The 23595-nt window shown below is 41.4% G+C and overlaps 1 long non-coding RNA gene across 1 annotated transcript; it reads right to left on the minus strand.

Moving 5' to 3' along the window:
- Positions 1 to 10794: 10794 nt before the first annotated feature.
- On the minus strand, positions 10795 to 23558 carry LOC112446458 (uncharacterized). Its single transcript, XR_003034469.2, has 2 exons — positions 21557 to 23558; positions 10795 to 19370 (listed from the first exon to the last, which is right to left on the minus strand). It is a non-coding gene; the product is annotated as an uncharacterized lncRNA (long non-coding RNA).
- Between the last annotated feature and the right edge of the window lie 37 nt (positions 23559 to 23595).

Below are 23595 nucleotides of genomic sequence, written 5' to 3' on the forward strand. Positions count from 1 at the left end.
AGGCTTTCAGGAGGTTATGGAAATTCTTCTCCCACCAGGGTGTGTGGGGGGGCAGGGGGAGTGCCTCAAAGATCTTTACTAGCCAGTGCTAGGGGAACTGCTAACCCATCAGTTAATTAATGAGCAATCGGCAAATGGCCTCCAGTGGGGGAAGCGTGACTTGGCTTCCAAATGCTAACTATTAGCCCCCTTACGGAGCTGAGACAGGGAGGGCCGATCACCCCAGGCTCCCAGACGAGCTGGCACACACACACCGCAAGGAGGCTGATTCTCATCTGCACCAGCGTGCTTGCCAGGTTTTAATCCGGTGAAATTAATGAGGACTTTCAAAGTGCAAGTTGGAATGATAAAATATTAACATTCATGTCATTGGTGATCTGTAGGTGTACTGAAATAGCCTGGGGTAGTTGTGGGGTCCTTGGCATGACTGGTACCTGGAGGCGGAGCTCTCTGATACCTTCCAGGTAAAGGCCGCTAGTAGACGCTCAGCGGCTCCACTTATTCCCCAAACTGGCCTTTGCCCTTTAACTTCCCCTTGCCTCTTCGCGTTCTTGCATTCGTCTCCCTCACCCCCGTCATGCTTCTCAGAAAGTAATGCTGTCTTGACACATCGGTCGCACACCTACAGCTGGAACCCTAACTGCGACATCTCCAGGAAAGCGTCTCATTCAATGCTCCAGTTGGTTCCTCCATCACCAACAAGACCCGGGACGATCCATTAACTGGGGGAAAAATTGTATTTCCTCTCAGCATGCATGTCCCATCACTAAATTCTCTGTGAAGATGATGCTCACAAAGAACTGGTTCATTTCCTTCCAGCTTTGTACACTGCATTTCCTAAACTAAGAAGTTGCCACTTCAGGCTCTTGCTGCAACTTTGGTCCTTCTGTCAAAACAAAGCACAAGGAGACCAGACCCCCACAGCTGTAACCTCCCCCCTTTCCCTGGTCCTCGTAGTTCAGGGCAGCATCCCTGGTGGTTCGGGGGAGGGTACTAGAACAACTGGCTAGCACGAGAACCAAACCAACTGAAGAGCATGTAACTGGGGACCGGAGTGTTAATGTGGCCTCCTCCCCAGGCGCCCCCTCAGTCACCCGTTTGGCTGTCTATTTCCCTCTACATCTTCGACTACACTTGGGTACCTTTGGTTCCTTCCTAGATAACGATTCAGAGTTTGCTCCTTATCTCTCATGGCCCAGTTGCCCACAAACACTTCAGAGGGATTTACCTCTCTTCCCAGGAGCAAGTATGCTTGTCCCTGAGCAGTTTCTAGATTTGCCTGTGGAGACTTCAGGGAAGATAAACATGGGTGTTTTGATACAAACGTGAGGTCCTGGGAGCTGTGATCTTAACAGTGACTGTGAACATTTCCTCTGGGTTTGGAAGGAGTGATGAAGGCTGGGGCTCTCACCAAGCTTGTGGGGCTGGCTCAGAGACCCAGCATGGGACCCCAAGAGTAGATCTGCTTTTGAAGACATCTTTCAGGGTGTTTCTTGGTCTTTAGAGTGCATCTGAATGTTCACATACATTATTGCTTGAGTGTAGTCTAAAATGGAAAAAAAGCTTGGAAATAACCTAAATGTCCCCAATAAAAAATAAGCTAAATTTATTATGGCCAACTTAGAGAAGACTCTAGGTGTTAGGCAGATGGCAGAAACTTGTGAGTGCGTGCATGCTAAGTCATTTCAGTTGGGTCCTACTCTTGTAACCCTATGACGGTAGCCTGCCAGGCTCCTCAGGCCGTGGGATTCTCCAGGCAAGAATACTGGAACGGGTTGCCATGCCCTCCTCCAGGGGATCTTCTCGACCCAGGGATGGAACCCTCGTCTCTTATGTCTCCTGCGTTGGCAGGTGGGTCCTTTACCACTAGTGCCGCCTGGCGCTAGTGGGAGAAAACTTGGGGAACCACCAAAAACAAAATAGCTAAAACACATAGTTTTAATGGCTGCATAATATCTCATTATATGAATATATTTTAGCTTATTTATCAGATTTTTATTTTTAAATAATAAGGTTGTTTTCAATTATATTTGCTATTATTAGTAATAACTTCAGCATTTTTATATATTATTTTCCACAGTTGAAAAAATATTTTGGATATAGTCTGAGAAGGGGAATTCCCAGATCAAAGGATAGGGATTTTTAAGGATCTAGAAATGGATTTCCAAGGTGCTATTCACATTTGCACTGACTTTCACTTCTACTATAGTACTTGAAAATTTAATTCCACTCTCCCCAAAATTATCATCTTGAATTGACTAAAAATGATGTTCCATATTATTATTTTTTAAATTAAATTTAATTTAGTTTTAAATTTTCTTTTCTTTTTTTTTGCAGTGCCACAAGGCATGCAGGAATTTAGTTCCCTGACCAGGGATTGAACCCTACTCCCTGCAATGGTAGCACAGAGTCTTAACCAGTGGATGGCCAGGAAGTCCCTGTTCCACAGCATTTAAATTTGTATTTCTGGCTTATCAGTTAGTCTCATTATTTTTAATGACTTTTTATGTACTTTCTGAGAATTGTCTGTTTACATACTGGGTTCATTTTTCTGAGTGTTTTTCCTATTAATTTATAAAAGCTTTTAAAAAATTATTTATTTCTATTTTTGGCTGCACTGGGTCTTCATTGCTACGCTGAGCCTTCCTGTAGCCTTGGCAAGCAGGGGCTACTTTCTAGCTGTGGTGTGTGGATTTCTCATTGTGATGGCTTCTCTCGTTGCAGGGCAGGGTGGCGAGGGCATGCGGGCTGCGGTACTGGGGCACACGGGCTCGGTAGTTGAAGCTCGTGGGCTCTAGAGCACAGGCTCAGTAGTTGTAGCACACAGGCTAAGTTGCCCCGAGGCAGATGGGATCTTCCGGACCAGGGATCGAACCAGGGTTCCCTGCATTGCAAGGTGGTTTCTTAACCACTGGGCTAACAGGGGAGCCCTATAAAAACTTTTCGCCGAGGCAATTTGTGCTACTGCACGCTGCCTAACCTGCCCACTGGTCTTTAGAAACCATTTGGTTCACTCGTAGCAAGTGACTACCGCCTTATCCCCACCAGCATGGTTGTAGTCCCAGCGTAAAGACCTGACAGCTTATGCTTGCACGAAGACCCTAAGCAAAGATCGCGAGCGACCAGAATGTGTTTCTCAAACAGTGGGAATAATAAATTACAATTCGTTTAAAATGTGCTCTGCTTGCATAGCTTGATATGTTAAACCTGAAAGAATCAATATCATAAATTTATTTTTTAAGCAGTGATGTAACAAATTTATTTTATTTGGACTCTGGGATTATGAGTAATCTACTGTCTCTGAAAAAGGATACAGTCCCAAAGCCACTCACTATAATTTTGTCAGATTCGACATCAGCAGGATATTTGGGGATGTTTATGTGTGATGAACCACCAAAAAGCAGGGCAAGAAAGAGCCTGGGCTGCCTATCTTCTCCATGAAGAGTAGGATATCTGAGACTCGGGAGCCACTTCAAGGCCTGGGACAGCACACGTGAATTACAGTGAAGGTGCTGGCCTCTGTGAAGATGCTGAGTTCTGCATGTGCATATATATATATATATATATATATATATATAGGCCCTGTGGCATGCAAGAACTTCCCCAACCAGGGATTGAACCGGTGCCCCCTCCATTCGAAGCAAGGAGTCTTAACCATTGGACTACCAGGGAAGTCAAGAGGTGCTTTCTGAACCAAAAAAAAAAAAGTGACTTCTTTAGGCAATGATTCAAAGACTCTGAAACTGATCTTTAAAAAAGGCCAGAGAGTAAACCACCCAGGGAGCCTGGAGTAATGACACCTCCTTTTCCTGCTCAGCTCCTGAGTTCCAAGCGTTGGCTGAAGCAGGTTTTCTGGCTTTTGCTGGGTGAGCTCATTTTTGCTAGTTGTAAACCTAACAGAAGATGCATAATACTTCCTGCTTCCTTTTTTTCCCTTTTTTGTTACACTTGATGAGCCAATATTTATAATTATTAACAAATAACTAAAACCCATAGTTTAGTTTTAACTGAAGTCTGTAGTTCACATTAGCTCCTCTGTGATGTGTATTCTATGCCTGTGCCAAGTGTAGAATGCCATGTATCCACTGTTATAGTATCATACAGAACGGTTTCACTGCCCTAAAAATCCCCTTTGTTCTGGGCACTTAGCATTCCCTCTCTCTTCCCGAATCCCTAGCAACCACTGATCTTTTTATGGTCACGAGTTTTGCCTTTTCCAGAATCTCACATAGTTGAAATTACACATGGGGAAGCTGTTTAAGATAGGTTTTTCCTACTTGGTAATATGTGGGCTTCCCAGGTGGCGCTGCTGGTAAAGAATCTGCCTGCCAATGCGGGAGACATGAGATGTGGGTTGGATCCCTGGGTCGGGAAGACCTGCTGGAGAAAGAAATGGCAACCTGCTCCAGTATTCTTGCCTAGCAGACTATTCTCGCCTGCCAGGCTACAGTCCATGGAGCCACAAAGAGTCAGACACTACTGAATGCACACACAGGCTTCCACCATGTCTTTTTTGTGGTTCATTACTTATTTACTTTTATCACTGAGTAATACTCCTTTGTATGGATGTACCATAGTTTATTCACCCACTGAAGGATATTTTGGTTGCCTCCAAGAATAAAGCTGCTATTCACATTCATATGCAGGTTTTTGTGTGGATTTAACTTTTCATCTCACTTGTGTGCACCCCAAGGAGTGTGACTGCTGGATCATAAGCGAAGAGTGTGTTTAGCTTTGTAAGAACAACCTGCCCGCCTTCCAAAGTGGCTGTGCCATTGTGCGTTCCCACAGTTCCCGCAGCTCCACTATCTGGCCAGCATTTTGTGCTCTCAGTATCTTGCTTTCTGGTTTTTCTTTCCATCATCCTATTTGGGCACATGATTACCAAAATAAAAATTTTCATGATTATAAAATCATGGAGCCAGCTTTTGCCTTGTCAATTTTTTTTCCTGAGTAAATATCATCATTTTACTCAGATCAAAAACCCCGGCATCAGGAATTTCCTGGCATGCCAGTGGTTAGGACTCTGAGCTTTCACTGCTGAGGGCGTGGGTTCAGTCTGTTTGGGGAACTAAGATCCTGCAAGCCTCATGGTTACAGACAAAAGAACCAAAACCAAAAACAACAAAAAAACAAACCCCAAAAAACTATGGCATCATTTCTGACTGAAGTTCGTTTTTCTCTCACATTCTACATAAAATCCTCGGCACAATATTACAAGGGCTTCCCTGGTGGCTCAGACAGTAAAGAATCCACCTGCAATGCAGGAGACCTAGGATTGAACCCCTGGGTCAGGAAGATCCCCTGGAGAAGGGAATGGTTACTCACTCCAGTATTCTTGCCTGGAGAATCCCACGGACAGAGGAGCCTGGCGGGCTGCAGTCTGTGGGGCTGAGTGCACGATGTCTCTTTTTCTGCCCTGCCACCAGCTGTCCGAGTCACTACCGCTCATCTTTCCTGTTGAGCTTGCTTCCTAGCCACTCCCATGCCAGTCCTGCTCCTGGGCATCTACGCTCTGCCACGTCGACTGACCTTCTAAAACGTGAGCCAAACAACGTGACTGCCCAGGCCCACACTCTCTAGTGCCTTCTGCTTATGGTTAACGTACAATCCTCAAATCCTTACCATGGCCCCCCAGACTTTCCATCAACCTCCCACCGCCCTCACTTTTGCTGATGAAGGCCTGCTACTCCTGGAGCATGTGAACCCATCAAACCCCACCCCACCGCCCCCGGTAGGCCTCTGCACTATCTGCTTCCTCTGCCCGGAAGGTTCTCTTCCCACGTATTTGCAAGATTCTCCAGCACTGCATCTAGGGTTCTGCTGAAATATCACCTCCTCAGAGATGTCTTCAGTTCAGTTCAGTTGCTCAGTCCTGTCCTCTGCCACCCCATGGACCGCAGCACGCCAGGCTTCCCTGTCCATCACCAACTCCCAGAGCTTACTCAAATTCATGTCCATCGAGTTAGTGATGCCATCCAACCATTTCATCCTCTGTCATCCCCTTCTCCTCCTGCCTTCAATCTTTCCCAGCATCAGGGTCTTTTCAGATGAGTCAGTTCTTCGCATCAGGTGGCCAAAGTATTGGAGTGTCAGCTTCAGCATCAGTCCTTCCAATGAACACCCAGGACTGACCTCCTTTAAGATGGACTGGTTGGATCTCCTTGCAGTCCAAGGACTCTCAAGAGTCTTCTCCAGCACCACAGTTCAAAAGCATCAATTCTTCACTAACCACATTATCTAAAACAGGAGTTCCCTGGTGGTCCAGTGACTAAGACTTCGTGCTCCCCATACAACAGGGGGCCTGAGTTCGATCCCTACTCAGGGAAACAGATTCCACACGCCACAGTGAAGATCCCATGTGCTGCAACTAAGACCTGGTGTGGCCAAATAAATAGAATAAAATAAAACAGCAATTTCAGGGAATTCCCTGGTGGTTCAGTGGCTGGGACTCGGTGTTTTAACACCTGAGGCTCCAGGTTCTGTTTAGATCCTGGTAGGGAAACTAAGATCCCGTAAGTTGTGTGGCTTGGCTAAAAAAATAGAGAACTAACTGAATTTTATTTTATTTTACGAAACAACTTTATTATCACCTGTCACCTCTCTCTTCTTTACTACAGCATTTGTTACCCTTGGACATCATATCATACACCTACTTGTTTATATATTTGCTATTATCTGTTTACTGCCAATCCGCCCCCTCTTCATCTGTTTACTCCTGTACCTACACGAGGTAGAACATCATCTGGCCATCTCATGTGCTCCATAAACTCAGGGCTAGTTGAATGAATTTCAGAAACTACTTATGATTTCCACTTTTAAGTCTGAGTGGATAGAAGCTGTGTCAGTCATGGAGTAAACTATGTGACAAGACAGATGATAAGAGAATTCCACTTCAAAGAACAACATCCAAATGTGGAAAGTCACGGGCAACGTGTGTGAAGAGGCATTAAGCAAGGCAGCAGCATTCAAGTAAGTAGGCAGCCAGAGAATCAAAAGGAGAAAGTCCACTGGAGAACCTTAAAGTTAGGAACTTTGTTTTAGATGATGTCAGCAAAGTGAAGTGGATTTAGAAGATTTAAGATAGTTTCATTGATGATGTTGCCATTGTCATCATTTTGCTTAAGAGAATCTGTTAAGTACTTATTTGTATACAGTGTTTTTCCATTTCACTATAAACACAAGCTAAAGCAATATAGCCAATAGAAAAACAAAATGAATTAGAATTACTAAATTGAGGGGGCAAAGGAATATAGAAAATTAGATTAATGCAGCAAAAGCCAGAAGGGAGAAAAGCAAAACTATAAAAAGCAAGATAAACACGAAACATGAAGATATTAAAAACCAGACTAGCCATATCAAGGATCATTAAAAATTTTAATAGATTAAATTCTATTAAAATTCCCTAAAAATACCAAGAATCTCAGATTGCATTAAAAAAAGCTATAAGCTTTTTACAAGACATACACTGAAATAGAAAACATGAAGATATTAAAAATCAGACCAAGTATATCGAGGATCATTAAAAATTTAAATAGACTAAGTAAAAAATTAAATAGACTAAATTCTATTAAAATACAAAAAAATCTTATATTGCATTTTAAAAAGTTATATGCATTTCATAAGAAGTACATCCAAAACAAAATTCCACAAGAAGGTTGAAAAGCCAGGGATGGATAAAGACAAGGAAAAACAAAGAAAGCAGGACGTACAAGGATTAATGGGACTAAAAACAAACACTTACACTAACAAAAGATATTCCACTACGAAGATATAACAATGATTCTTCATGAATTGAGCAACATAGCTTTAAAAATCATAAAGCAAAAATGATTTAGTATTCCTAGCAAAGAATACTAAAATTTGACAAGGCAATGACAAGTACAGACATCAAATCTTTAAAAAATTTAATAAGCTTGAAAACATAGATATGGTTTTTTCAAAAATTTTAGGAAAACATGAACTATTAAGTATAGAAAAAATTGAAAGTGTGGTCACAGATTTATCTCCACAAAATTCTCCAGCCAGGTTCATGTTATAATAGGTAAATTATCCATTAAATCTTCCAAAGTTATAGACACTATAATTTTTTTTGGTATTCAACTGTTTCAGATAATAGAAAAAAGAAAGAATTTCAATTCATTCTACAAGCCTAGTGAAACCTTGATCAAAAAATCGGCCAAAGATACAAAAAGGAGAGCTACAAACATAGAGGAGACTTGCCAGGTAGCTCAGTGGTAAAGAATCCACCGCCAACGCAGGAGATCCAGGTTTGATCACTGGGTTGGGAAGAGTCCCTTGGAAAAGGTAATGGCAACCCATTCCAGTATTCTTGCCTAGGAAATCCCATGGACGGAGGAGCCTGGTGGGCTACAGTCTACGGGGTCACAAAGAGTTGGACACAACTGATGAGGAATGCCAAGTAAAATATTAGTAAATAAAATCTACCAATCAATTAAAATATTAGTAAATACCATATGACTTCATTTATATGAGGAATCTAAAATATATAAATAAATAAAACAAATTAAGAAAGCAGAACAGAAACAGATTCACAGATATTGAGAATAAACTGGATACCAGAGAGGAGTGAAGTGGAAGGATAGGCAGAATAGGGGATCCAATACACAGAATAGGAAATATTGTCAATATTGTGACAAATTTAAATGGTGACAGATGGTAACTAGCTTATTGTGGTGATCACCTTGTAATGTATATAAATGTTGAATTGCTACGTTGTACACCTGAAATTAATATAACACTGTATGTCAATTATACTTCAATGGAAAACAAAAATAAAAAGATTAATATGTAGGGTGACATAAAATTGTGAAATCTACTACTGATTCACTGCATTAATAAAGAAAAGCAGAAAAACAAAAGTATTTCAATAGATTCAACAATCATTCCCGAAAAACACATAGTGAACCGTGAACTTCCAGATGTTCAAGCTGGATTTAGAAAAGGCAGAGGAACCAGAGATCAAATTGTCAACATCCACTAGGTCATAAAAAATCAAGAGAGCTCCAAAAAACATCTGCTTCATTGACTTTGCTAAAACCTTTAACTGTATGGATCAGAACAAACTATGGAAAATTCTTAAGAGATAGGAATACCAGACCACCTGACCTGCCTCCTGAGAAACCTACATGTAGGTCAAGAAGTAACAGTTTGAACTGGACATGGAACAACGGACTGGTTCCAAATTGGGAAAGGAGTACATCAAGGCTGTATATTGTCACTCTGTTTATTTAACTTATATGCAGAGTTCAGTTCAGTTCAGTCACTCAGTCGTGTCCGACTCTTTGCGACCCCATGAACTGCAGCACGCCAGGCCTCCCTGGCCATCACCATTTCCCGGAGTTCGCTCAAACTCACGTCCATCGAGTTGGTGATGCCATCCAGCCATCTCATCCTCTGTTGTCCCCTTCTCCTCCTGCCCCCAATCCCTCCCAGCATCAGAGTCTTTTCCAATGAGTCAACTCTTCACATGAGGTGGCCAGAGTACTGGAGTTTCAGCTTTAGCGTCATTCCTTCCAAAGAACACCCAGGGCTGATCTCCTTTAGGATAGACTGGTTGGATCTCCTTGCAGTCCAAGGGACTCTCAAGAGTCTTCTCCAACACCACAGTTCAAAAGCATCAATTCTTTGGCACTCAGCTTTCTTCACAGTCCAACTCTCACATCCATACATGACCACTGGAAAAACCATAGCCTTGGCTAGATGGACCTTTGTTGGCAAAGTAATGTCTCTGCTTTTTAATATGCTATCTAAGTTGGTCATAACTTTTCTTCCAAGGAGTAAGCGTCATGCTAGGCTGGATGAAGGACAAGCTGGAATCAAGATTGCTGGAAGAAATATCAATAACCTCAGATATGCAGATGATACCACCCTTACGGCAGAAAGTGAAGAACTAAAGAGCCTCTTGGTGAAAATGAAAAAGGACAGTGAAAAAGCTGGCTTAAAACTCAACATTCAAAAAATGAAAACCATAGCATCCGATCCCTTTCCTTGAGGGCAAATAGATGGGGAAAAAGTGGAGACAGTAGCAGATTTCATTTTCTTGGGCTCCTAAATCACTGCAGACAGTGACTGCAGCCATGAAATTAAAAGACAGTTTTTTTGCTCTTTGGAAGAGAAGCTATGACAAACCTAGACAGCATGTTAAAAAGCAGAGACAGTACTTTGCCGACAAAGGTCCGTCTAGTCAGAGCTATGGTTTTTCCAGTAGTCATGTAGGGATGGGAGAGTTGGACCACAAAGAATACTAAGCACTGAAAAACTGATGCTTTTGAATTGTGGTGTGGAGAAGACTCTTGAGAGTCACTTGGACAGCAAGATCCAACCAGTCCATCCTAAAGGAAATCAGTCCTGAATATTCATTGGAAGGACTGGTGCTGAATCTGAAGCTCCAATACATCAGCTAGCTGATGCTAAGAGCCAACTCAGTGGAAGATTCTGATGCTGGAAAGATTGAGGGCAAGAGTTTAAAGGGGGCAACAGAGGATGAGATGGTTGGATGGCATCACTGAGCAAACTCAGGGAGATAATGAAGGACTGGGAAACCTGGCGTGCTGCAGTTTACAGGGTCGCAAAGAGTCAGGCACAACTTAGCGACTGAACAGCAACAAACCCAGGAATAGATAATTGATTAAAAAAAAAGTCAACACAAATGCCATACGTAAAGCTGAAAAAACCCTGCTAGGAACAAGGCAGGAGTGCTTGTCATGACTACGGCCATTATTTCGTTGCAGGACCAACTCCAACTGTAAAACAAAAAGAGGCAACAACAGCTACAGGAGGAAGTGACTTCTGTATCTTTATTGACATATGACATGATTGGCCATTTACAAAATCTGTGGAAATCCACTGAAAAACTAAGATTTTCAGGTAAAAAGATCACAGTAGGATAGCTAGTTATAAGTAAAAAAACATTAATAGTCATGAAAATAATAAAAATAAATTAGAAAATCTAATGGAAAAGAAGAATTGTATTCAATTGCAAAAACAAAACCCACAAAAAATATAAAATAAAGTATCTCTGAATAAGTGTAATGATAAGTATGTTACTTCTGTTACCTGTAACATGTGTGCTCAGTCATGTCCCACTCTTTGCAACTCCGTGGACTGGATCCCACCAGGCCCCTCTGTCCATGGGGATTCTCCAGGCAAGAATACTGAAGTGGGTTGTCATGCCCTCCTCCAGGGAAGATGACTGGAGTGGGTTGCCATTTCCCACTCAAGGGGATCTTCCTGACCCAGGGTTTGAACCTGAGCCTTCTGCGTCGGCAGGTGGGTTCTTTACCACTAGTACTACCTTGGAGGCATTACCTGTAAAGGAACTCTCTAAAACTTACTCAAGAACATGAAGAATACCTTTAAAAATGGTGATTTATTTTGTTTTCTAAACAAGAAGACTCATTATTAGGAAAATATTAATTACTTCCAAATTGTCCCATAAATTCAATGCCATTTTAAATAAAGTTCTAATTAATTTTTAATTGTGTCTTTATAAGTTGATTCTAAAGATTAATTGGAACAGCAGAGAGTGGAAGAACAGAAAAATACATTAAAAAAAACAGGAATGATGGCAGGGGAAACTTATCCTCCTAAATATCAAATTTAGTATAAAACTATGACAATGAAAACTGGCATAGGAAGAAATAAAGAATCACACAGAAGAAATTAGAAACAAGTCAGTTCACAGTAGGAACTTAGCATTTGATAAAGATTAAATTTGAATAATAAAAACAAAATTTCAAATTAGTGGGGAAAAGAAGGTGGACTCAAGCACTTTTTTCCCTTCTCTTTTTTAAAAAATTGAGGTATAACTGACATATAACATTATATCAGTTTCATGAAGTAAAGACTTAAACACTAAAAATAAAAATAAAACTGCAAGAACTTTCCTGGTGGTCCAACGGTTAGGACTCCGTGCTTTCACTGCGTGGGGTATGGGTTGGGTCCCTGGTCAGGGAAATAATATCCAGCAGGCTGCGAGGAGTGGCCAAAAAAAAATTTTTTTTTTTCTTTTTGTTTGGGGGTATAGGGAAGGCCCGGCTCCTGCAGGACACCACTCAGAAACCATAAAGAAAAGATTTTTAGATGTTGCTACAGAAAAAAAATTAAGCTCTGTTCAATGGGAGATACCATAAATAACGTTAAAAATGACAACCTGGGGGAGGACTTCCAGTTCAAGATGGTGGAGTAGAAGGACGTGCACTCATCTCCTCCTCTGCGAGTACAAAATCATAACTAGCTGTTGAACAGCCATGGACAGGAGGACGCTGGAACCTACCAAAAAAGATGCCCGGTGTCCAAAGACAAAGAACAGCCCACAGCAAGACGGCAGGAGGGGCATAATCACGATAAAATCAAATCCCGTACCCACCAGTGGGTGACCCACCAACTAGAGAGCAATAATACCACAGAAGTTCTCCCACTGTTGTGAAGGTTTGGAACCCAATGTCAGGCTTTTCCAGCCTGCAGACCCGACAAAGGGACTGGGAATCCCCAGGGAATCTGATCCTGAAGCCCAGGAGGATTTTACTACAAGACTTCCACAGGACTGGGGGAAACAGAGACTCCAGGCTTGGAAAGTGAAAGTGTAGTCGCTCAGTCATGTCCGACTCTTGGCGACTCCATGGACTGAGGGCACAAACAAAACCTTGCCTGCACCAAGATTCAGAGGAAGGAAGCAGTGACTCCACAGGAAGCGAACCAAACCTACCTGCTGGTGTTGGATGGTGTCCTGTGGAGGCTCGGGTCAGCAGGGGCTCACCACAGGGACGGGGGCACTGGCAGCAGCTGTCTGGGAAGGTCCCCTCTGGCACACTCTTGGAGGTCACCATTAACCCGACCAGAGAGCCCGTAGGCCCCAGGGCTGGGCCACCTCAGGCCAAAAAGCTACCAGGGAGGGAGCACAACCCCATCCATCAGCAGATCGTTGGATTAAAGCTTTACTGAGCAAGGCCCTGCCCAGGGCAAGACCCATTTTTTCCCACCACCAGTCCCTCCCATCAGGAAGCTTACACAAGCCTGTTAGCCTCCTCCCTCAGAGAGCAGACAGAAGAAGCAAGAAGAAGCACAATCCCACAGCGACTAAAACAAAACCATGTCACAAAAAGTTAATCAGCATGAAAAAGCAGAAAGTTAAGTATCAGATGAAGGGACAAGATAAAACCCCAAAAAACAACTAAATTAAGTGGAGGTAGGCAACCTTCCAAACAAGAATTCAGAAAAAATGATAGTGAATATGATTCAGGATCTCGGGAAACGAATGGAGGCAAAGATTGAGAAGATGCAAGAAATGTTTACCAAAGACCTATAAGAACTGGGACTTCCCTGGTGGCTCAGACAGTAAAGCGTCTACCTACAATATGTGAGACCCAGGTTCAATCCCTGGGTCAGAAAAATCTCCTAGAGGAGGAAATAGCAACCCACTCCAGCATTCTTGCCTGGAAAATCCCATGGACAGAGGAGCGTGGTAGGCTACAGTCCAAGGGGTCACAAAGAGTCGGACACAACTGAACGACTTCACTTTCACTTTATAAGAACTAAAGAACAAACAGAGATGAATAATATATACTAGAAGGAATTAGTAGCAGGATAACTGAGGTGGAAGCACAGATAAATTACCTGGAGGACAGAATGGTAGAAATCACCGATGCAGAACAGAATTTAGAAAAAAAGAATGAAAAGAAGACAGCCTAAGAGACCTCTGGGACAACATTAAATGCACCAACATTTGCATCATTGGGGTCCCAGGAGAAGAGAGAAAGAAAGGACCTGAGAAAATATTTGAAGAGATAATAGCTGAAAACTTCCCTAACATGGGAAAGGAAATAAACAGCGAAGTCCAGGCAGCACAGAGAGTCCCAGCCAGGATAAACCCAAAGAGGAACACACCCAGACACATAGTAATCAAACTGACAAAAATTAAAGATAGGGATAAAATATTAAAAGCAACAAGGGAAATATGACAAATAACGTATCAGGGAACTCCCATCAGGTTATCAGCTGATTTCTCAACAGAAACTCTACAAGCCAGAAGGGAATGGTATGACATATTTAAAGTGATGAAAGGGAAGAAACTTACAACCAAGAATACTCTACCCAGCAAGACTCTCCTTCAGATTTGATGGAGATATCAGAAGCTTTCCAGACAAGCAAAAGTTAAAAGAATTCAGCACCACCAAACCAGCTTTACAACATGCTAAAGGAAATCCTCTAGGCAGAAAACCAGAGAAAGAAAAGCCCTACCTATAGAAAATAAACCCAGAACAATTAAGAAAATGCTAATAGGATCATACATATTGATAACTACCTTAAATGTAAATGGATTAAATGCACCAATCAAAAGACACAGACTGGCTGAGCAGATGAAACTTGTGCATGCATGCACTTCCACTTACCACATCAGTCTGCTTGACCCCCTAAATTACACGTAATTATTTTATATTGTTGGGTTAATCATATTCCAATCATGGCTTGCAGTTGTAATTATTTATTTTTCATCTGGTTATTGATTGTGAAGACTGGTAAACATCTTTTACTATTGTGATTATGTACCTATTACTCCCTTAATACCACTGTATGCTCAGATGGTAAAGAATCCACCTGCAATGCGGGAGACCTGGGTTCGATCTCTGAATTGGGAAGATCCCCTGGAGAAGGGAAAGGCTACCCACTCCAGTATTCTGGACTGGAGAATTCCATGGACAGAGGAGCCTGGCAGGCTATACAATCCATGGGGTCACAAAGAGTCGGACACGACTGCTGCTGCTGCTGTTGCTGCTAAGTCGCTTCAGTCGTGTCCGACTCTGTGCGACCCCATAGACGGCAGCCCACCTGGCTCCCCCGTCCCTGGGATTCTCCAGGCAAGAACACTGGAGTGGGTTGCCACTTCCTTCTCCAATGTATGAAAGTGAAAGGTGAAAGTGAAGTCGCTCAGTTGTGTCTGACTCTTAGTGACCCCGTGGACTGCAGCCTCCCAGGCTCCTCCCATAGGATTTTCCAGGCAAAAGGACACGACTGAGCAACTTGTTAAAAAAATAAATCATGATTGGTCAACAGAAAAATGATAGAATTCTATATCATCAAAACTACCATTTAATAGAAAAACCTATAATCACTTTTTTAAAATTCAGATGCATATCAGAATTATCTTGGAAGTTTTTGAAAAATACAAATACCCAGGTATTCCTTTTTTTTTTTTTTTTGCCAGAGCTCCAGATATATTTCTAATGAGCAGCCATGTTTAAAAACAACTGGACAACATAATGAACTTTTACTTTTATCTAGTTTGTTTCACTTTTTCCATTTCATATTCAGTGCTCCCATTTCATTTAGTTTATGTTTTCCAATTTCTCCATCTTTTTTTTATGTTCTTTCTCAAGCCTTTATCAAGCATAGTAGGAAAGCTTTTGTATACATATATATAAATAATATGTATAATGTGTATGTTTTAGAAAACATGAATTTTTGCCTAACTAAAAAAATAATGACATTTTGATTCCACTTGTTTGATTTAGTATGAATAGATTGCTAGGTTTCTAACTTAAAAAATAGATACGCAACAAGTAACAAAAATTTACTGTTATCACAGGGAACTACAGTAAATGTCTTATAATAACCTATGATGGCAAAGAGATAAGCATTACTAAATTTAAGAAAATAGAATTCTTTTTTGTATGTGTAATTCAGTTACACGGACATGACTGACTGACTGAACTGAACTGATGATGGGAAATAATTTCAAAAATAAAATGTGTATAACTGAATTACACATACAAAAAAGAATTCTATTTTTTTAAATTTAGTAATGCTTATCTCTTTGCCAGTTTTTCTAAATGTCTTATGGACATCTAATAATGTAGGAGATACAAAATTTTAAATGTATTTGTGTAGGATATGATTAATATTAACTAAATATAAATCTATTATATTTAAATTATCAATGACATCCAAGATGCTCTTATTCTTTTTTCTGCACTTGATAAAATATTCTCAGAGAAATGTTAATATGTCTCACTATGAGTATATATTCTTTTCTTTTCCCTCATATTTATTCTGATTTTTGCTTTATGTATCTTTGTTTCTTTGTTATTAACAAGTGTAATGGTTTATGATGTCTATCTTCTTCAAGAACTGTACCTTTTATCATTAAAAATATTCATGTTTCATTTAAAGTAAATTAAATAATTAAAAAATTAAAACAAAAAGGTACATTGTATAGCTCAGGAAATTATAACCATTATTTTATAAAGAAAAAAAAAGTAGTTTTATTGTTCTAGAACTTCACATAAATAGAAAAATGCAGTATAAAAAAATGACCACCTAGGAAAAATATACAATGATTAAAAGATAATAATAGCCAAGATATAGTAACAAGGGTTACTATATGCCAGGAATTATGCTAAGTATTTTATATGAATTATCTAACTACAATTATTATTGATGGGTATGGTTACGATTTTGATCACTCCATTTTATAGGAGGGGAAACTGAGGCTTAGAAAGGTCACATGTCACATATATACTGAGAGGACTGATGTCTGTAATAGGTTGGGCTGTTCAGGACCCCATTCTTTTGTCCCATCACTCCTCAGACATTTGAATCGTTAGTTAATTAGAGTCTTGGCAGGCTACAGACTACGGAGCTGCAGAGTCAGGCACCACTAAGTGACTGAGAGCACGCACAGCACAAGCCTTGGAGCTACAGAAGAACGTTTTCCTGTTGGCATCGATGTTTCTGGGTACATACGGAAAACCTAACTCCAGAAGGATCAAACCAAGGTAACAGAGGTAAGCAGACCTGAAAGGTAAATGCAGAAGAGTCCTGCCTAATTGTCTGGGTCCTTGCATTCCCCTGCGCCAGAGTTTAGAGCTACTCTTGGACTCCCAATTAGGAGAGTCCAGGAGTTCACTCTTTTCTTAAGCTAATTTGATGGGTTGTCTGCCCTTGGCATACAATAACCACAGCACATAAAGACTCCACCTACTAATTAAGGAGGAAAAAGACAAATCAATAGTATAATGGGTAAAGCATGTGATTAGAAGCTCAATGAAGAAACAGCAGTGGAGGTTAATTCTGGAACTCCTATCTGGGGGGCCCATGCCTCTTTGCGGTGGAAGACTGGGTGCTATTTTATCTGCTCCTCTCGAGGTCTCGCCACTGCTAGATGCACACAGGACATCTATAGGTGGTGTCCAGCGGCTCTCTGGATATATAGCTGGTTTATCTTGGGATCATCTTATTTGGCTCCATCAAATAATCTTCCTTAGGAAATATGAGAAATCGTTAATGATACATTGTTCCTGGAATATCAAGGAACAGAGCAAAGATCCCCCCACCCCATTGGTTTCTGGCAGCCCCGTGGAGGTGCGGGCGGGAGTGTGCTTCAGGAGGGCTGGAGGTCATTAACCAGCCCCTTTCCACAGAGCCTGCCTGCCCTCCCACGTGGCCTGCCGTGGAGCCTGTAATGAAGCCGACAGCTCCTCGAGGCACGGTCTCTCCCCCTTAATGCATGGCTTCTTTGGAGCAGAATCAATTACAGAGTTTTATTTTATTCCATCTCTATAAAATGGTTGTGGAATGATGCTTCTTTTGTGTTGGGGGGAAAAAAAAAAAAACACCAACCCAGTCCCTGGATGGGAGATTGATTGATGTAAAGCAGAGAATTTGCAGCACAGATTGGGATCTGTGACAATTAACTGCAAAAGTTTATTGAAAACCTACTCTGTGCTCAGCATTATGGAGGACTCCCAAGTGAGTAGAAATCATTATTGCTTTCAGAGAGCATTCATTCTAGCTAGCTTGGGAGGGAAGCTAGGGGACAGAGGAGCGAGTGGCTGTCCCTGACTCACTGATAGAGAAGGCAAGGATGACCAAGGAGGCAAGTGAGGAGGGAACTGACCATGTGTCCTGGAACTGGAGATGCCAAAACCAGACACTTGTTGCTTTGGGACAGGAAGGAGGAAGTTTAAGATGAGTACAGTTGGGTATCGCTCCGTAGGAGACTAATACCAACCTGAATTCAATACAGCTTCATTTTGTCTCTTTAAACATAGTGCGTTGGACTAGAAGCAATGACAATCCATTAGACAGAATACCCATCATTCCCAGTTTACTAAAAGCAACCAGGGCTCCTTGGAAAACTATTAGTCCAGGCAAAGGGCAGAAAAGTTTCCAAGGCTAACAGAGACAAATAAAAAGGGTACAGAATAAGTTTGAAAAGCACCACTGAATAAATCTGAGATGATTAAGCATTTAAAAAACTAGGACTACTTTGGATTAAAACACATCAAACATATAAAAATCCAAAACTTTGTTCATAGTTACATTATGAGGTGGCTTAGGGAATCAATCTGATACAAGAGAAAGGAACCGAGTTATTTATCCTGCCTTAAAAAACACGAGGGGGGAATTCTTCTCTGTAAGAATCATGGCTAATATTAATACATGGCAAAGGAATGAAAAGATTAGAATGCCACCACTTAGTAACCCCAAATGAAAGAATCATTCTAGGCAAGGATTATTAATGTCTGCTGAAACTATCACGTAAAGTTAATGGGAGAACTTTGTGATGGACGCATCAGATTGACGACATTTGGACTCAGTGGTCAATCCTAACATCACTGAGATTGGACAGTTAGACATTTGTGCCTCCTGAGGAAGAAGTGATAGAACTTCATAGCACCACCTATGAAGTATTCTTGGGGAAAAAAACCCAAACCTAATTCTCATGAAGCTTCTAGATTTTACTGTGGATTTACAGAAAACATGGGGAAGACATGAAAGTACACCTTGAGGATATAACCTACCATATTTAAAATGTGAATTGTACAGAACAAATGGTCACCTCAATCACAACTATATACATCTGACTTTGACTAGATCCTTGAAGCAGACACATTCAATGGAATTATTAATTATTAGCTGTTCTGTTGAGTGTAGTAAATTTTGTGGCTATATTCCATATATATTAGAATCATACACTAAAGCACTTAGAAAAGAAGTCTGAGAGCTGCTTTAAAATATTCCAGTAAGCTGAGGAGCCCTGGGAGCACTGATGAACCGGGGCAGGGGGCCCAGGGTAGGGGGCAGTGATGTCCTGGACGGAGTGACGGTCCTCCCAAGCAGAAAGATCAAGTGGATTCTGGTGATCTGCCGAGGTCTGTGGGCCTCTCGAGCAAGTCTGTTCTGTTCTGGAAACCAAAAGGGTCCTTCTTCATCTCTGGAGACATGTCACTGCGCCACCCTGGTTTTCAGACTGTGCTGTCTCTACTGCTCAGAGGTTGGAAATCCATTATGAAGTCACTTTTCAGAATTTGGTCATCTGCATTTGTGTGAGGTGGTTGTGGGGATTTCTGTGGGTGGGTGGGGAGAAAAATTGTCATCCCTCTAAAATACCTATCATGAAAAAAACAGGACAGAATGTAAAGAAAAGAGAGGTGGCAGCTTTTATGAAAAAAGGAACAGAAGAACTGTGAACAAAGCTCACTTATTTCAAATAAACATGTATTAAGAAGTAAAAAAAAAAAAGCAACTACAATACAAACAAAAACGGAGATGGGAAATAAATGAAAAAGAATGGCAGCATGTAGAGTAGTATTTGATGGATGTATGGGCTTATTCCACTTCTGTGAATTTTTGATGATTTTCATGATAGAGCTTTTAAAAAATCCTGTTTCAGTCCCTCTATGAATTTCCGCTGTAGAGCAGGGTTATACAGTTCACCCCTTATCCTAAAGTATCTTTGGAGATAAAGTAATCCAAGCTTCTCAGTGCAGTTTTCCAAATAAAGATAACCCACCGATCCCCACACGTGCCGCAGTTTTGCCGGGCCGAGCCTCCGTGTGGAGCTCGGGACACAGAGGGTTAACAGCCGGTGCCCCGCAGCTGCGCGTGGGGCGTCCCCGCAGCTGCCAGCAATTAGGCTAGTTGGCAGTCCCCCCCAGACACTCCTGCTGCCTGATTAGGACTAATTGCTAGCCAGCATCTAGGTCCCGATCGATGAAATGGAAATCCATTAGGAAAAGGCGGTGCAGGAAGACACTGCCTTCTGGAGAGCGCGCGTACGCGGAGCTGTAGGCGTGTTTACTAGAGTTCACCGAGCGCGCCAAGGGAACCCCCACCCTGCCCGTGTTCCTGGGAAACTACACTATAAAAACACTCTCGTGGTTCCCTTTTGACCCCCGAAGAGAGCCTTCTTTCCCCCTTGATTTTGGTCTATCACTGAAAGAAACTTGTGTCCGCCAAGAATAGCCTCATGCGGGAGGTTTCTTGGAGATGCCGCATGCAGCCCGAGCGCGCAGCGGGCAGGAGTCCCCGGGAAGGGTTCCGCCCGGTGCGGGGTTTCAGCTGACCTCTGAAATTTACTCAAAATAGCTGTTCTGCATCAAGTAGATTCAGTTCTCAGACGCACTGGTAGCTACTGAAAAAACTCACTTTAGATCCTTGCCAGTTTGAAATTGTGTGACTGAGCACCAGAGGATGGCGGTTTTCATGGGAAGAATTTCAACTGACTACACGGCTGGGCTCCGAGAGTGCAAAGATTGTTAAGATCTGGTCCTGACACCCAAGGAAGCCTGTGATCTATGCGAATTCAAAAACAGACATCACAGAAAGGCTACTTAAACTGCTTATGAGAACGAAATAAGGAGGATTTTTAACCCAGCACTGTATTTTTTCACTTAATTGAAATTTTTGTTAAAATGAACCATACATATGCACAAGGAGTTTTGAGTTTTTACTTATTTGCAAGGATATTATAAATTCAAGGATATTATAATGAAGTCTGGATAGTATTATCTGAGAAAATACATTCCTGAGCTTACTTTAGGTACGTTTCACAAGCAGGACAAAAAGTCCTTGCTTATCTGGTATTCAGGAACTAAAAGTCCCTCCATGTATTGGACATGAAGACTAAATTCAAGCTGTGACTGTTTCTCCAGAAATAAAATGCCTCTTTTAAAAAGCTTATGAAAATCAGACAAGAGAATAACTACACTGTTATTTTCCAACTTGGTGCAGAGGCAAATTCTTAATCTTCTTGGACTGAATGCAAAAGTCTGAAAAGCATTAAAGAAAAACTCGTTTTTTTAAAAAAGATTACTATATGTTCTTAACTTATTTACCTCAAATATAATCTAGAACAACCTTTTAAAGCACTTCAGAGTATTCATTTGCTTTAAAATCAGATTCATTACAAGTGATCCATTTATTCAAGTCAGCAGCGACTCGTTTAAGTTGCTGTGCATATTTAATAATTAACTGCATTTCTGTTAAAACAATAATTCAGATGTTCCCAAAGCAGTACTGTATAGCTGTTTAATTTAGACTTGAGATGACTTCAAATGCCGTAACCATTTTATAAAGAAATCTTTAAACTTCCTAGAGGGCTTTGCACCACCCCCCGCCCCCAAGGACAAGTGCCACGGAAAGGGACAGAAAGATCCCAGGGGCAATGATCTGGGTTACACTGTTCAGTTATGTCTCTAAGGTAATCAACACTTTTCGTTTAGAAGACTTTCTGATAGGAGGGGATTCTTACCATTACTTTGTGTTGTTGAATCCGGACGAAATCACGCAGGACACTGAGAGTGACAGATAAGTCTCAGTGACTGGGTTCAGGGAGTCATCAAAAGAATAGAGCTTGTCAGTGACTGGCAAATTTACCTTTTTTAAGTACTATATTTTTTTTTTCAGAGAGTGTTTTCATAACAACTATATAGTAAGGAGACAAACTGCAAAGGAAATCAAATCTCATTTTTTAATACTTAGAACTCATACTCATTTGATCCCAAAGACCAGTATCACTGATTATATGGGCCCATAAACCTGGGAGAAGGGAAGGGCTGTGACCAAGACTACATAATTTACTAACAGTAGAGCTGGTCCCAGAATCAGATTCTCTGTTTCTAATCCATTGATCATCCTTTGCTATTCTTTTGACTTTGCTATTTTTTTCCCTAAATTTGTCTATTTCCTTTTTGTTTCCCATTCCCTATTTATCCTTTATCTCAGTTGGATGCTTTTAATTTCTCCCCTCTACTTTTTCTTCTCTTTTCCTTTCAGTTATGTAAATTTCCTGTAATCCAGAAATTGCTGCGAGTGTGCAGGTTCAGTGGATCAGTTGTGCCCAGCTCTTTGTGACCCCATGGACTGTAACCCACCAAACTCCTCTGTCCATGGAATTTTCCAGACAAGAATACTGGAGAGGGTTGCCATTTCCTACTCCAGGGAGCTTCCCAACCCACGGTCTCTTGTGTCTCCTGCATTGGTGAGTGAGTTCTTTACCACTGTGACACTCGGGAAGCCCAAGAAATTGCTGAGCTACCTGGAAGTCTGAGTATGAGAAGGTGCTGACAAAGCAGTGGGCAGACGTATCTGGTGTTACAGCCTTTGCTACCTCAAAACTGCGGGACGGTTTTCCCGTTTAGTAAGTAGAATCCCATTTTAGTAATTAGAATATCATTCAAACTTGATACATTTGATTGTGCCTAAGTTTTGTGCAGTTAACAAGGAAGAACTCTGAAATAAAAATCTAGATCCTAAGAGGTCTTGATCTTAAACGTTCATATTCTATTTTTACCTAACTTTTAAAGGAAGTTCTCCTACTGTAGGATTTGAGGAACTTGGGCAATCTCAGTGTGAAGTGGAGAATTCTGAATTCCAGCTGGTAGTTCAATTGCTCCCGTCTTAGGAGTACTTCTGGGCTTCCCTGGGGGCTCAGATAGTAAAGAGTCTGGTTGCAATGTGGGAGACCCAGGTTTGATCCCAGGGTGGGGAAGATCCCCTGGAGAAGGAAATGGCAACCCACTCCAGTATTCTTGCCTGGAGAATCCCATGGACAAGGGAGAATGGTGGGCTATAGTCCATGGGTCAAAGAGTCGAACACGACTGGGTGACTAACACTTTCTATACCTTCTTTCTTAGGAGTACTTCACCTTCCTTGGTAGAGCAGGACTTGCTGGCTATTTGTTATTCTGCTTTGGTTCCATTGTCCTTATTTGAACTCTTGTCATTCTAAGAATCCCAAAATCTTCCTTACAGCCCTGGTTTGATTTCCCAGTGAATAGGTCTCTAAACTTCAAAATATCCAAGCCAGTGTATGAAGTTAAGAGACAGCAGTAGACTCAGGAGTTAATGAGAAAAAAAGTATTAGAAAAATCACACTAAAGTCACAAAGCAGAGACCCTGGGACCAAGCCCTGGGTGCTTTCAGATAAACACAGAGTATCTGACTCCATCCTTGGAAAGGCAACTTCAACATCAAAAAACTGGAATCCTGGCAAAACACTCATCTTCCATGTTTGAGTATAAAGTGGAACACTTTAATAATTAGGTAATACCTTTCTACTGTTTAAACATTCTCACATGGTATACTTCTACTTTCTTTTTCAATAGCTTTATAGAAATATCATTCAATCATATAAAGTACAGAATTCAATGGACTTTAGTGTATTCACCAAGTTGTGCAACCATCACCACAAATCAATTTTACATTCTCACCAACCCAAAAAGAAAGTTCACACCCATTGGAAGTAACTTCCCATTTCCCACCCACACTCCACCCACAGGTCAATCACTA

This window comes from Bos taurus, chromosome 4, assembly GCF_002263795.3.
Source record: "Bos taurus isolate L1 Dominette 01449 registration number 42190680 breed Hereford chromosome 4, ARS-UCD2.0, whole genome shotgun sequence".
In the NCBI taxonomy this organism is placed as follows: Eukaryota; Metazoa; Chordata; class Mammalia; order Artiodactyla; family Bovidae; genus Bos; species Bos taurus.